The following is a 16,359-nucleotide window of genomic DNA, read 5'->3' as shown; positions in this document are numbered from 1 at the left end:
AATATGCAAACAACACTTTTATTTCTTTCCGTACTAAATTCTCTGCACTCAGTAAGCTACTGTTGTCGATCTTGCTCCCTGCTGTCATTGTTATTAATGCAATGCTGCTGTGCGAACTTAATGGTGTCTGTGACGAAACTATTATGGGTGCAATGTGAATGGTGTCTGTGACGAAACTATTACGTGTGCAATGTGGTCTGTGCAATTGCAGAATTGCGTTTATTCTGATGTTGGTTTTCCGACGTGTAGTGGCTGAATCCTGAACAGCATTACAGTTTTGTCTAAATATTTGAAAATGTCGAAGCGAAAGTATAGCGCAGAACCGCAGATTATATTAAGTATGGTTTCATTGCTATTCAACATCGTGGAGATAGCTTACCTCAGTGCGTGATCTGTATGAAAACCCTTTCAAATGCAGCTTTGAAACCAAGTTTGCTTAAGCGGCATCTTGAGTCCAATCATGCAGATAAGATGAATCAAGATAAGAGTTATTTTGAGCGACTTGGGGAGAACGTGAAGCGACAGCGCATGGATCACACAGGCCAGTTTTACCAAAATAATCCCGGAATTGTGAAGGCATCCTATGAAGTATCTCTTCTGATGGCCCAAAACAAAAAAGCTCATGTCATTGCCGAGTCACTTGTTTTGCCAGCAGCAAAGATATTAGTCAGAAATTTGATTGGAGAAGATTCAGTGGCAAAGTTGGATAGTGTATTGCTTTCTAACAATACTGTGAAACGACGCATCGAGGAAATGTCAGTTGATATCACTGACCAAGTGATTGCAGGAGTAAGAGATTCAAAGTTTGGATTTGCCTTACAACTTGATGAATTCACAGATGTCACAAACTGCTGCCAACTGCTTGTCTACGTCCGCTTTACACAGAACGATACTGTAAAAACGGAATTATTGTTGAATCATGAGGTGTCCACTACATCAAAAGGAAAAGATATTTTCAACTCTTTGGATACTTTTTTCAAGGAAAATGAACTGGATTGTGGAAATCTTGTCGGATGTACGACAGATGGGGCTCCCTCTATGCTCGGTAGAAAGTCTGGATTTCAAGCCCATGTCAAAGCTGTGTCACCTCGCGTCATAAGAGTTCACTGTTTCATACACAGGTTTGCTCTTTGCACAAAGGTTCTTCCTGCAAAGTTGTTATTGTGCTTGAACAGGGTAGTCAAAATCGTAAATTTTGTTAAAACATCAGCTTTAAATACTCGATTGTTTAAGGTTCTTTGTGAAGATCTTGGCTCAGACCACACTTGTCTCCTCTATCACACAGAAGTGCGCTGGCTCTCTCGAGGAAATACAACTAAGCGTCTTTTTGAAATGAGGAATGAATTACTTTTATTTTTCCAACAGAAAGACCATGAATTTCAAAACGATCTGGAGGACGAGGAATTCATTGCAAGATTGGCTTATTTGTCAGATATATTTGAAGCTTTCAATCATTTAAATCTGTCATTTCAAGGGCAAAACTGCACTGTCGTAGACTTTGTTTCAAAACTGGGAGCTTTTATCCGAAAGGTGGAATTATGGAGAAAAAATGTGGAAAACAAGCGCTATGGTATGTTTAAATTTCTGTCAGCCCTTGAAATGGAAATCAGTGATGACTTTTCCAGAGAAATTACCCAGCACCTCTCGCTGCTAACTGCTGAATTGCAGCATTACTTTCCAGATACCACAAGCTGCCCAGTGCCCATACATCACAGATCCTTTCTCAGTGGACCCAGCCGACCTACCTGTCGGTACAGGGGAACAAGAGGAACTGATAGACATGCTGGAGGATCAGACAGCAAAAAAACAACTCAAAGAATGTTCTGCAATAAACTTTTGGCTTAGTATGGCTTCTTCATACCCAACGCTAGCTTCCCACGCTGTTCCACAACTACTGATTTTTCCTTCTACTTGGGAATGCGAGCAGGGATTTTCTATTCTTATGATCATCAAATCGAAACCGAATATGTGCCCCTGGACATGACTTCAGATGTGCTATTAGCAAAGTTATGCCACGCATCGATCAACTGGTGAAAGATAAACAAAAACAAAAATCTCATTAAATTTAGTTGTATTGTGTTTGTGTTTGGTTGTGTCTTTTTCTTTGTTATTCTGATGCGTTCTGTGCTGTGTGGTGTAATGGACTCTGTGAAGTTTTGTTGCTAATTTTGCTACTTTCGCTGACTTTACATCCAGATTCATCATCTTGCAAATAATTTAATATTGGATGAAATTAGTTGTTTTGAAAATAGTGGTACGTGTTGACAATCCATGGTGGCTAAGTGGTACGAGAACATAAAAAGGTTGGGAACCCCTGGCTTAAGGGTTAAGGTTAGGGCTAGAAAGTAGTCATTTCATTGACGCGGGTTCGATTCCCACTACTGCTATTGCTCTTTTTCTTCTGTAATTACCAAATAAAGTTCAAAACAAGCATTAACTCTCTGGATGAGTGCGAGAAGGATCACAATTGGATGGTAGCCTCTTACAACATTTTCTGATTGGTTGGCGGTTGCATTCTAATCAATTTCAGTGGCAGAATTTCGACTTGTTAAAGTGGCTTCCTTCGGAAACCCTAAGATGGAAAGCTATGCAATCAAATGGTTTGCAGCCTGGGTTTTTTTTTTCGGTCATTTATCGGTCATTGACCGATTTTTTAGCAAAATGTCCGAAAAAAATATAGTCAATTCGGTCAAAATGTCCGAAAAAATACGTACGCGCTCAAATCGATTTCAGTGATTGCAAAGAAGCTTCTTGCGCCACTGTACGATTTCTTGTCAATCGGAAATACAAGACGTAGACTTAGTGTTTAAACGTTGATCCAATGTCTTATTATATGTGATAACGCAAATACAGAAGTCAGTCTTCGAAATTTGCGTGGGCAATCGGCACTTGCCGACGCAGATACGTGAATGGCGCATTAGCGTTGGCAATAAAAATGCTGAGGCCACAGGAGCGCTTGTAAGGACCAAAAGATTACAAAAAAAAATAATTTTCTTGGACTACACCAGACTCTTACTATTGCTGGATGTTTTATTTGGGTTACTTCCTACTTCGCCGGCGCTTAGACACGTGCCCAGCTGAGAGAATTGAATCTTTCATAAAAATATCATCCTATTTGCATTGATTCAACGATGGTAGACGTCAAATTAGTCTAAGCATCTACTCCTTATCGCGCCTCGCGACTTTGTGTTGCTCACAGTATCTCAATTGTGCCGAAATTATGTTAGTGTAAACGTAAACCGAGGCAATCTTTTCGCAGGGAAATTTGTTACTGGTACCTGGTTGAGCAATTAACGTTATTTTATGATAATTCAACGCCACTAGATGTCGAATTAATGTAAAACAAACGTAAATTTCTTATTGGGTACTGTTGTTACGCAATATAACCCGCCGGGAAAATTAAATCGATTTGTGTTGCCTCGAACATTGAATCAACCCAAAATTAACTTACTTTCCCCCCCGTCAGTTATATAACGTTTATTACTTAACAGCGTGCGTATCGCGTTGCTCGCTTTATCGCTAGTTTTTGGTATTATTACATCACAATAAATCAAACAGTGCGGTCGTGATAGACTACTCTAGTATATATTTTGCTTTTCGCTTTACATGTTTTGGTACAATTTTTTCGTAATAAACGTTCACATGCAATTGCCGAGGCAATTTCAACTTTTGCCGTTTGACCTTGACAATGTTTTTGCAAAAATAAAAATATGTTAATTTCGAAGACTGAAAGTAACGTTTGTCTGATCTGATCTCAGATAAAACACGACAACGTTTCTCAGCGAAACTTAATGTTGTAGCTAGTCAGGAAGTGCAAATTTTCGTTTGTATCAGCTACTTCAAAGGAAATATTTTCATCGGAAAAAATGACCGAAATAAATAAAAAATGACCGAATTTTTTCAAGTCATTTCGGACAAATGACCGAAAAGTCTCAGCGAAAAAAAAAACCCAGTTTGCAGCCATTGCAGGTTGCAGTTGACGCTGACAGGTTTTTGTGGCTGGCTTGTGAGGGAAGCTGTACAAGTGTTTTTGGTTAATAGTCTAGCTCATAAGCTCAGTTACCAGGCTATAGGCCTAGCGCAACTACCGCATTAGTTACTATAACAGTTAGCCCAGTGAGTTCAGGCTATAAGTTTTACTCTTGACATCTTGTCTGTCTGTGTGGTTCATACAACCAGTGACATTAAAATTGCATTTTTGCTTACAAAAAGCGTTCGAAAGTCCTGATACTGGATCCAGGAACATTCTATTTGTCTTAGTTTGTATTATGTCTTAGATTCAAATTCGGCAGCAGTGGCCGAGTGGTTAGCGTGTTGGGCTCGCAGTCGAGAGCCTGCATGTTCGACTCCAGCCACCCGCACTTGCTGTTGTTTCTCTGGGCAAGAAACTTTACGATAATTGCCTCTACCCAGTGATCGATTTCGAGTAATGGGTAGTACCAAATTTAAGTCATAGCCTAAGTAGAGTAGACAACCGGAAACAGACATTGCCGTCGGCTGCAGCGTGGGTCAGGTGTACGTCGGAAGGCGTACACCGATGCATAGCGCTCAAGTCCGCTTTCCCGCAATGCAGGATAAAGATAAACCAAACAAACAATTCCTTAGAACTTAGATGCATTGCTGATAAGAGAATATGATCTGGTTAGCCTAGTCAATTAGTGCACAACTGTACCGGCAGGTTACCAGTTATATGCCATGGGTGCTTTTTGCCACAATTGACTTTCTAAAAAATAACGCATTAAACTATTTTTAGAAAATTTTGTAATTTGCAGTGCGGTGCAGTGTGAAAGTCCCAGATAAATTGCGATGAGCGGATAAAATTGTTGGGTTTGCTGCATCTCTAGTGTACAGTGAAAATAAATGTGGAGCTATGCCGAAATAAGCTTGATTGATAGTGTATAGAGCAGAGACATTTGCTGCTGCATATATGCAGAATGCAGATAGTGTTCAAGGTGATTTTGTCAACTGTCAAAGTGCAGAAATGAACTTGTGAAGATCTGTATGCTACAATTAATTGGTAAGATATTGTTTTTTATATGATTAATTATGTCGTATATGCAGAGGTGGGCACCCGCTGCTTTCAAAGTAGCGCGCTACCGCTACTTGGGCCAAAGTAGCACGCGCTACCGCTACCAATTTACAAAAGTAGTGCGCTACCCGCTACTCGGGCCAAAGTAGCGCGTGCACCGCTACTTCTTCCGCTACTTTTGTCTAAAATGACACTCGGAACACTCAAGTCCCTAGTGACGCAAAAATGACCTTGAAAACGAATGTTATCATTCGTTTACACTGTCATTTTAACGTCGTTATAGAAAACACATTCTAAGGGAAATTAATTGTTACGCATTTCTTCCAAAAACACGAGCATTTCAAACTGAGAGTCACTAAGTCCTGCCCGCTTTCGCTTAAGCGCATCTTTTCCAACAGAAAAAAGTCTCTTCACCGCAGCACTGGAAGGAATAGGAGTGTTGTATTTAATGAACAGATGTTTTAACTCGGTATTCGAAAAGCTCAAGGACTTGCTCTTGTCCAAAAAAAAGGCGTCCACAATAGTGTTGGGCGATATATCGAATTTTCGATACGATACGATATCTTTTCAATATCGATATTTATTTCAATATCGTTCGATATTTTGACTATTACAGCCCTAACTCGTAACTGCAAACTCCTACAAAAACGTTGCCCAGGCCAAACGGCAAAAGTTGAAATTGCCTCGGCAATTGCTGTGAACGTTTATTACGAAAAAAAACTGTACCAAAACATGTAAAACGAGAAGCGAAAAATATACTAGAGTAGTCTATCACGACCGCACTGTTGGATTTGTTGTGATGTAATAATACCAAAAGTAGCGATAAAGCGAACAACGCGATACGCACGCTGTTACGGTGATTCACGTTGAATAAAAGTAAGTTAATTTTGGGTTGATTCAACGTTCGAGTCAACACAAATCGATTTAATTTTCCCGGCGGCTTATATTGGTTATATTGCGTAACAACAATGCCCAATAAGAAATTTACGTTTGTTTTACATTAATTCGACATCTAGCGACGTTGAATTATCATAAAATAACGTTAATTGCTCAACCAAGAACCGGTAACAAATTAATAGCTCCCTGCGAGAAGATTGCCTTGATTTACGTATGCACTAACACTGGGGTTTTTTTTTGGTCATTGACCGATTATTTAGCAAAATGTCTGAAAAAAATAGTCAATTCGGTCAAAATGTCCGAAAAAAAGTTTGGTTGAAGTTTCGCTGATGAACGTTGAAGAAACGTTTGTCTGTTCCAACTTTTTTCAGATAAAACACGACAACGTTTCTCAGCGAAACTTAATGTTGTAGCTAGTCAGGAAGTGCAAATTTTGGTTTGTATCGACTACTTGAAAGGAAATATATCAGAAAAAATGACCGAAATAAATAAAAAATGACCGAATTTTTTCAAGTCATTTCGGACAAATGACCGAAAAGTCTCACACGAAAAAAAACCCCAGCACTAACATAATTTCGGCACAATTGGGATACTGCGAGCAACACAAAGTCTGTTTGATGAAGAACTAGTCAGAATCGGAAGCATCAGATGCTGTATCGGAGGATGAGGTTGTCGCGTCATCACTGGAATCGGACACATCAAGAGGCTCATCGCTTGGCTGTAAATCTACACTGTCTTCGCAATGAAGCGTCCACGTTTTGCTGCTTTCGTTCTTTGATACCCATCCACACGCCTCTTTCGCAGAGCTCCATCAGGGTGTTGACTAAGGAGCAAATCTATGGCTGTGGCATAACGACCGGGAAGAATGTCTAACCCTAACCTTACAAGCGCTCATTTGGCCTTGGCATTTTCATTGCCGACGCTAATGCGCCATTCATGCATCTGCGTCGGCAATCACCTCGGCAATTGCCGGCACTAATTTCGAAGACTGAGAAACTCTTTTCTTAATTAGAACAAAAATATCGAAAAGTATCGAAATATCGAGTATTTTTTCAAATATCGTATCGTTTTGTTTTTTTCAATATCGCCCAACACTAGTCCACAATAATTGCTGCTTCTTTCTGCACCGACCTTTCACGGGATGGCGCAAACACTCCAAAAAATACATCCTCGGAGTCATGACTGGTGTTGGTGTCACTCTTCTCGGTATCAACCTGGCTTGATGTCTCCCGCAACAGTCGAATTACATCTGTCTTGACTTTTTCTCGCAGTGCGTCAGCATCATCCGTGGAAACGTGGTGCAGAAATTGTAGCCACGATGTCTTGAAGGAGGGATGAAGACATGATGCCATAATGCATTTCATGTTGTTGAAGCACTTGTTGAATCGTTTCTTCACCCTTTCAAGGAATTTCACTTTCAACTCCTCACAGATCACCAGATCACTGCTCTCGGTCAACTTCTTTCCGCAAATTGTGATGGTTGGAAGCAAGACTCCGTAATATTCCTTGGACTCGCCCTGGAGAATGTCTAAAGCCTGGCAGATAGGCTTCATCACAAGGAGATATTCGTCGAAGAAGTTAACATCAGCTAGAAAAGACCAAAACTTTGCAACCAAGCCGATTATATAGCTGCTTAACCACGCCAGTATTGCAAAAAAACAAGCATTTTTTTCAATTTAAATTAAAAAGTAGCGGGTAGCAGGAGTGCAACTGAAAAAAAGTAGCGTCTCTCCCGGTACCGCTACTTTGGAAAAAAATAGCGCCGCTACTGCAGACGCTACTCCAATTAAAAAGTAGCGTCGCTACTAGGCTGTACCAAATTTTGGTAACTTTCTCGGATTACTTAGCAAGTTTCCCAAAAGTTGTGGCTGTGGCTAATCAAAATGTCATATTTATTTTTTGAAAAAAAATTGGTCTTACGCCTCCTCAATGCTTGTTTCCATGACGACGGGCCCAAAATTGACGAAACAGCTATAACTCTGGAACCACTAGAGGGAGAACCAAAAATTTTTTTTTGAAAGATGCAGAACACCCAAGTTCCTATCTGTTGTCAATACATTTTATAGGCCTATGTGCAGCACTTTTCCCAAAATTTACAAAAAATGTGATTTAGCCTACTTATCAGTCAACAACTGCAAACACAAAGCAATAAAAATGAATTAGTATAATAGCTAAAATCCTATTTAAGCAAATCAACAAAAGTTAAATAGTTTCACACATCAGTTAGCAAATAACACTTCTCTAAACTTGCAAATTTCAGCATGTCTACCTTGAATGTAACATGAAATACTGTACAAACAGTCAGCAACAACTAAACAACAATCGATTGGCAATATTAAGCTGAAATCTCACATCACAACCAAAAAAGCTTAGTTTTGTATAATACTGTACAATCGATATTGACATTGCCAGGTAAAGAACATTACACAGTGCAATAATACCATTATAATATAAAATAGAATTGCTGAATACGTTTCAACAACAAACTAAAAAAAATCATAGCAATAACTAGTTTATGCCAGAAAGCACAATGCAACACAACAGGCTCAGTTCAGTTCATTTATTTATTTGTCACAAACACAAACATGAAAAGAATACAAAGTATACAATAATAATCGGTTGTGTGTCATATGACGAGGAGACTGCGAAAAGACCAAACGGTCATCTAGTCAGCAGCCACCTCAAGCTTGGTGATGTAGGCCTAAATGACATATATACAGTAAATATACAAACACACATACACAAAAAGAAAATCAAGCATTTGGTGATACAGATACACATGTTTTCATTATGCAAAAGAGAAAAAAAAAAAAAAGCAAACAAACTAAGCAGGTTTACCGTGCTACTGAATGAATTAATTGTGAGTGGAGTTTAAGAGATATCAATCGACAATTTTAATCAGTAAAAAAGATAAGAAGCAACGTATACCAAAGAGATGAGCAAATATAATAATGTAATTATATAATCCTAGGCTGGGATCCACAGTCAATTGATTGTTTAATCCATCACAAAACTCATCCTTGCAACTTCAACAATAGTTTAGGTGCTGGTGTTCATGGTCTTGAAAAGACTCTTTTTAGTCATTCTCTCGCTAGATGTTGCTGCTCCAAGTTGAACATGTACTGAGACACAATTTTTAGCAATATTTGCTGTTGGTTTGAATTTTTAGTTACTTTACCGGTGTGGAAGGTAGTCAACAGACCCAATGCCTGTTCTGCTGCATCATTCACAACATTGAGTGCCTCCACTAAGGCTTGAGCATGTTTGTATGATGTATTAACATTCCAACAACCTGGATCAGTCTCCAAGAATCAGGACCAATCATGTCTGCCAATGTTGTAGTGTCATAAAGAACCGGCATTTGTTGTAATGAAAGTTTGGTTTTGCTATTCTTCTTGCATTTGAAACGAGATTTCACCATAGCTTTCTTGTCACCAATGGGTACGACATTACTAAAAACGACCAAAACGACTAGTCTTTCTGACAAATACCATAAATGGCGGTCCAGTTTTTTGAGGTATGCTGAAAGCATTGGCATCATCCTTGCAGCTTGATGGGTTGAAGACTCTTCAATGAAGAGGTTCTTTCCATGGATGTTAAGTCGGTCCTCAGGGTTTGATGCAGTTTCAAATCTGCAGCTGGCGCTAAAATTGGGTTGGTAAAAGTTAACCAAGGCTTCAAGTGATAAATCACAAGAAACAAAGCCGAATATCTGATCTGTTCCAGCAACTGTTTATCCAGTAAGTCATTGTGCTGCAGGGAAGACGAAAACAAAGCAATTTTCAATGTATAAATTACTTTGGCCATCCAGCGGGCATGGAAAATGGCACCAGGAGCATTTATTGAAAAAAATGTGTCTTCAGGTAAGACTCCTCCTAAATAGATCAAGCTTAAGCACAGGAATTTTTTGTGGTCTTTTCTGACTGGGTCAGAAATTTGACCTCTTTTAGGAAAATCCTGTCCGAACAGCAGCACCTCATTGCAACAACAGCAAATATTGTTAAAAATGGTCTCTCAGTTACGACATTTTCAACTTGGAGCAGCAACATCTTGTGAAAGAGTGATTAAAAAAGTCTTTTCAAGACCATGAACACCAGCACTCCAGCACCTAAACCAGGGGCGTGCAACTGTTTATCGCAATGGGCCACAACGTACAATTATAATGATGCTGAGGGCCAGTCTATCGAATAACACATGAATTTATATGAACAATTTATTTAATGGAAAAGTACACACAATCAAGTTACACATTGAGTTTCAGATATCTTGAAGCTCAGTTTTGTAACAAGCTCAATGTCTTTCTTGTAACCGTGAAATACCTCTTGCTGTTTGCTCCAAGACTTTTTCAACTGCTGCATTTTGTCAACCCGTAATTGACCCACAATGCTATCATAATTAGCAGAGTGTTTTGCACAGTAGTGTCGCTTGATATTGTACTCTTTCATTACTGCTATAGTGTTTTGACAAATCAGGCAAACAACATCTTGATTGTGTTGAACAACGAAGTAATTTATACACCACTCATTGTTGAACTTCCGCCTTTCATAATCAACCTTCCTTTTCTTACTTGTAGACATTTTTACTATGCTAAGCTTTTTGTAGAATGAATATTAATATATTCACCACACTGCACCCATAAAGTAAGACTTATGTTAATCATTGCCAGAAGAACAAGGCGGTTTTCTACAACGCTTACTAATGACGCAACAATAATGCTAATGATGTAATAATGCTAAAAGTCAATAATGCTAATGATGACGTTACAAATAACAACATCCTCCGATCTAACAGTGAAAAGTATTTAAAAATAGTGGGCTACTTGATGAAGAATGTGCGGGCCACGTAAATGGGTATCGCGGGCCGTGCTCTGGCCCGCGGGCCGTATGTTGCACGCCTCTGACCTAAACTATTGTTGAAGTTGCAAGGATCAGTTTTGTGATGGATTAAACAATCAATTGACTGTGGACGACAGCCTGTTGTGGTGCATTGTGTTTTCTGGCATAAACTAGTTATTGCTATGAATATTTTTAGTTTGTTGTTGAAACGTATTCAGCAATTCTATTCAATAATGGTAGTATTGCACTGTGTAATGTTCTTTGCCTGGGGATGTCAATATCAATTGTACAAAGCTAAACTTTTTTGGTTGCAATGTGAGATTTCAGCTTAATATTGCCAATCGATTGTTGTTTAGTTGTTGCTGACTGTTTGTACAGTATTTTATGTTTTATTCAAGGTAGACATGCTGAAATGTGCAAGTTTAGAGAAATGTTATTTGCATTATACTAATTCATTTTCATTGCTTTGTGTTTGCAGTTTTTGCTGATAAATAGGCTAAAACACGTTTTTTGTAAATTTTGGGAAAAGTGCTGCACATAGGCCTACAAAATGTATTGACAACAGATAGGAACTTGGGTATTCTGCATCTTTTAAAAAAAATTTTGCTTTTACCTCTAGTGGTTCCGGAGTTATAGCTGTTTCGTCAATTTTGGGCCCGTTGTCATGGAAACAAGCATTGAGGGGGCGTAAGACCAATTTTTTTCAAAAAATAAATATGACATTTTGATTAGGTACCTAAGCCACAACTTTTGGGAAACTTGCTAAGTAATCCGAGAAAGTTACCAAAATTTGGTACAGCCTAGCCGCTACCGCTACTTTTACCAAAAAAGTAGAGCCGCTACAAAAGTACTACTGCCCACCTCTGCGTATATGCAACTATATTTGTTTTAAAACATTTGCATTTTGAGTATCCGCTTACCGTATGTCAGATTAACGTTCTCGTCTATGGTTTTATGATTATGTAACATGGTCTTCTTCATCTGTGTAAAACAACAGTTAGGCCTAATTCTGCTTTTCTATTTACAATTTATCATATTGTCTTCAGAAACCGTTGCATCTGGATAACCGTCGCATCTGGATACACATCAACTCTACTGTAAACCTTATTGCTGCAAACCCGTAGTTGATGTAACACGTTCGTCGTTTAAAGACAGCAAAAAACTACTGCCACTCTGTGACCCGTCGGCATCCAAATTCATCCAATTGACGCTGCTACACCAAGGACACCTTTTATTGCTGGAAGTTGAGTTGAAACTACATTTGAATTGCTATGTCGTCGCATTGGTCAAAAGGTCGAAAAACTATTAATGCTCGCAAAGAATTAGAAACAATTATTTGTGCAAAGAATAGCTATGCTTGAGATGCTTCCGCAAACAACCAAAAAGGCAATTTTAGTGAATGCGATTTGCCTCTACTTTTAGAAATATTGCAATATTATAATAATATATATATTGCAAAACTTTCACCCAAATATACCCAACGACTCGAACTACAAATGTGGCTGAAATGGAAAGTATTGCTGGCGGATCTTATTAGCAATTAGCATGTTGGTGTTGAAAAAAGCATTTGTAAAGAACTTGTCGGTAATTCCAGCTTACAATTATCAGATGAAATTCTTATTAATGTAAACATAGATGGACTATCCTTGTTTAAAAGCTCGATGCATCAACTATGGCCCAACTTTGGCATGGTTAGTCATTGCAACATCTGCAGCCTTTTACAATTGGAGTTTTTGCTGGCTACCATAAGCCAAATAACAAGTAGAAAAATATCTGCAGGCATTTTCAAATGAAGTTAAAGTACTGCAGTTTGTTGGTTTTGTTTTTAAAGATAAAACATACACTGTAAAAATTCAAAATCTCATATGTGATGCACAAGCTCGCTATTTTGTTAAAAACGTTAAATCTTGTGCTGGTTATCATGGTTGTGTTATCATGATAAGTGTACTCAGACTGGTGTACGACTGTACGTGTACACAATGGAGAGAAGATGCTCTTTCCAGAAGTTGATGCACGCTTTTGCACTTAATTGAGTTTTGAAAAATTGCTACATGAGGAGTATCATAAAGGGCTTAGTACATTTTGTTCAATATCCTTGGTTACGATCAGTCAATTTCCAATTGACTATATGCATCTTGTGTGTTTAGGAGTTGTAAAAAGATTGATTACCCTGTGGCTTTCAGGTCCATTAAAAATTAGATTTGATAAAATCATCCATAAAAATATATCAGGAAAACTGTTAGCATTTAAATTTTCAATTTTACAAGAATTTGCTCGAAACCCATGCTCACTTGACCAAGTTCCTCTCTGGAAAGCCACATAATTTAGGCAATTTTATTATACACTGGTCCAGTCGTCCTGCGCATGCAGGACACTATTCCTGATTCATTGCATAAAAATTGCTTGTTGCTTTCTGTTAGAATTAGAATTTTATTGCATGCGGAATGTGGATTTATGCAATTCAAAGTGTGATTTTGCTCAAAGCTTATTGATTGCATTTGTCAAACATCTTTCACAAATTTATGGCAGCAACAATCTTGTACCGGGTATACTATACAATAATGTGCATGAATTGGTTTATTTAGTAAATGATGTAAAAAACTTTGAGTCGTTGGACAATTTTTCATCTTTTCCATTTGAAAATTATTTAGGCAAACTGAAATGCTTAGTTAGAAAGCCCAGTCAAATTATTGAGCATTATTCAACAGGTTATTCTTCGACAGGTTATATCTTCGAAAGAAAAAATCAAATGTTGACATAGATAAATTATCACTAGAAAATGTAAATGTGAAAACGTCATTATTACAAAGTCATTTTTCTGGACCAATTCCTACTGAGCATGTTTCTTGCAAGTAGTTTAAAAAATTACAGTTAAAAGTTACGGTTCTAACTGTATCAATGCCAAACAATTGCATACAAACTAAAACTGATTGTGTTTGGTTTCAAATATACAACAGTTTGAAAAAGTAGAATCATTATTTGATTACCCATGTGAGTCATTGGTTTTAGACATTTGCAAAGTGCCAAAACTTAAAAATAATTTGTTTGTAAAGGAAATTAGACAAAAGGTAATGCTTCTACCAATAAATGCTTCGTATGTAGCTTTTCTTATTTTCCAATCCATGCCTTTTGCTAGTTTTTGTATTGCTGACCAGATTTAATATCACAGCAGATATTTATGTGTTTTATGTCGGAAGTGGCTATATTTATATAATATCTTGCATGCAACATTTTACATATAGCCTACATCTTACTAATCGCAAACATGCTACAATACAGCTGTTCACTCCATGTAAATGTCTTTTTATAGTGAAACGGCTATGTAGCCTATGGTAGTACCGGTACGGTTTTAATAATACAGCCCCTTTCGTATTCTTATTTTAGGGACATATGTTAACTGCATAATGTATCATGTCGTAATATTTAATGCATGCAATGAAGTTGAATGTGTTCCATGCATTTTGCATATGGTTCAAAACCAAAACACATCTGTATTGACCAAATTGCACTTTTTGAAAACCGATAGCTCACGCTATAATGAAGCAAACTGAGCCCGATGAATCGATGTGATGTGTATGATGTACAGTTGCTGCCAGGTGGAAAATGTTGTATTGTATCAGTGTCTTATCACCAGTTTTGGTTAAGATGTTGTATTTTGTATACATAGTATAGTATACCCGCTTATTAAGCCCACCTTTGGACCTGACAATTTTGAGGTGAGCTTATTAAGCAGAGAATACTCTCTACATTACCGGAGTGAATGGCAATAATTCTGGACAGGACCAAATTAGGTTGATAAGCTGTGGGCCTATTAACCATCAGCTTAATAAGCGCGAACTACTGTACTAACTGTACTGCTTTTATTTTTTTCAGCTACTTACCTAGAAGGATTGGCTAAAGCTGAACGAGCCAAAGAGTATTCTGTCCTGCCATAGTGCAACCTGATGAGGAGGTAAATAAGCTGAACAAATTAAAGTAAGCATATTAAAACAGTTTTTTTCTATCTTGGGATAGATGCAGTGGCGTAAGCAGAAAATTTTCATGGGGAAAGGGTTTCATAGGTTTTGAAAAAAAAATTGCACGATAGGCCTACAATTTGAATGAAATGTAACCAACATTTAATTCACAGCAGAAACGAAAGTAAACCCATGACAGGTCACATAACGTAGGCTTGTAATATTGTGCTGATAATGAGGGCTACAAGATGGTCGATCAAGCTTTACCGAATATATTACATATCAAGATCATTACTGTCACAACCCAAGATCTCAAGTTTCAGTAAATATTGTTCAGTAAGCAGGTTATCGGTGCGTAATATTTTGTTTCTGAGTATTTTTTGTTTCAGATTTCTCGCCTTTCTGTGGTGGGGTGGCTCGTCAGTAAAAGAGTGCAGCTGGCGAGTGATGGAGAGCATCATTTTATATCAATTGTGTGAGAAATATATTTGGTCGGGAAAGAGTTTATGGAGAGAGGATTCTAGTTTGCCACAAAAGAAGGCGCTATGTTTTATGAACAACATTGTGGATGTCATAAAAAGTAAGCAGTCTAACGCTCAAACGTTTAGTTTCCATATTAAACTTTAAGGTGAAATCTAACACCAAAAACACACACCACAAAAACATAAAGAAATAATGAAATAATTTTCGAACTTCATTCTCGTGGTATAAAGTTTGAAGTCACAAAAAACTGTAGTGGTAGATTATGTGAGAAAGTCAAATTGTCAATAATGAAATAGTTTGTCCCTACAACCGGCAATTGGTACAAGATGGTGATGCCTATCCTATTTAACGAATCGTTTACTGCTTTGCCGTAGATTAATTTCACTCGTCAACAAATTTTAAGTCAATTTTTTAATCAGAGATACAAGTAAATTTTTCTAAATGAAGTTTCTGCGCTGATTCCAAATTTGCGCTCGTTTTTTGTTCACGTTTGGTTTCGAAAATATTTACACTTTAGTATTTTAGATATTTTTACGTATTTAGTCATATATAAAATACATTTCTAAAATGCAGTTTTCCGCATTGTGCAAGCTTGAGGTCAAAATTGTCACTAAAACTAAAAGGTGAAATTGCGTCGATATATGTCATATTTAAACAACAAAAATTCAAATATCCATGAAACCTGGTGACCATGTCAAAAAATAAGCACATTTTCGAAATTAGAGTCAAAAAGCCTTCAAGAATCATTTACAGTAATTGGATCTCCATTTAAAATTTGCTGTTGACCAGTGTTTTTTTGAATGGTTATGTTAGGCCTATATGCACGTAACAGATTTTAATATTACAGTTTTTTTGTTGACAACTTTTTAATCTTTGTTTTAGAAGCAGTTCTACGAAACCCGCTGCTGACTAAAGTTACAGAAAAAGAGGTAGAGAAGGCAGCCAGCACCTAGATGCGAAAATGGCGTGATCTCCAAGGCGAAGAAAACACTGGGTTAAAGCCGAAGTGGTCAACAGTTGATTGTGTCGATAATAATAAAAGATGCAAGTGCTAAATAAGTTGTGTTGCAAAACCTGTCAAAAGTATCTCTAAAGACATTATGCTATCCCAGGACAGAAGAACAGTTTCAGTTAACGAGCAATAGGCCTACTTATCAGT

General features: G+C 37.7%; 1 long non-coding RNA gene and 1 pseudogene across 3 annotated transcripts; both read left to right on the top strand.

Moving 5' to 3' along the window:
• Positions 1-471: 471 nt before the first annotated feature.
• On the top strand, positions 472-2,063 carry LOC145778936 (SCAN domain-containing protein 3-like; annotated as a pseudogene).
• A 2,697-nt stretch (positions 2,064-4,760) lies between these two features.
• LOC145778494 (uncharacterized) lies at positions 4,761-16,247 on the top strand. Of its 3 annotated transcripts, none has more exons than XR_014290442.1 (5): positions 4,761-5,017; positions 11,808-12,345; positions 14,635-14,713; positions 15,107-15,297; positions 16,083-16,247. It is a non-coding gene; the product is annotated as an uncharacterized LOC145778494 (long non-coding RNA). The 3 variants fall into 3 exon arrangements; XR_014290444.1 differs by having other exon boundaries at positions 11,808-14,477; XR_014290443.1 differs by having other exon boundaries at positions 11,808-14,736.
• Positions 16,248-16,359: the final 112 nt, after the last annotated feature.

Source organism: Aplidium turbinatum, chromosome 10, assembly GCF_918807975.1.
Source record: "Aplidium turbinatum chromosome 10, kaAplTurb1.1, whole genome shotgun sequence".
Taxonomy (NCBI): domain Eukaryota; kingdom Metazoa; phylum Chordata; class Ascidiacea; order Aplousobranchia; family Polyclinidae; genus Aplidium; species Aplidium turbinatum.
This window is presented reverse-complemented; position numbering and strand designations above follow the sequence as displayed.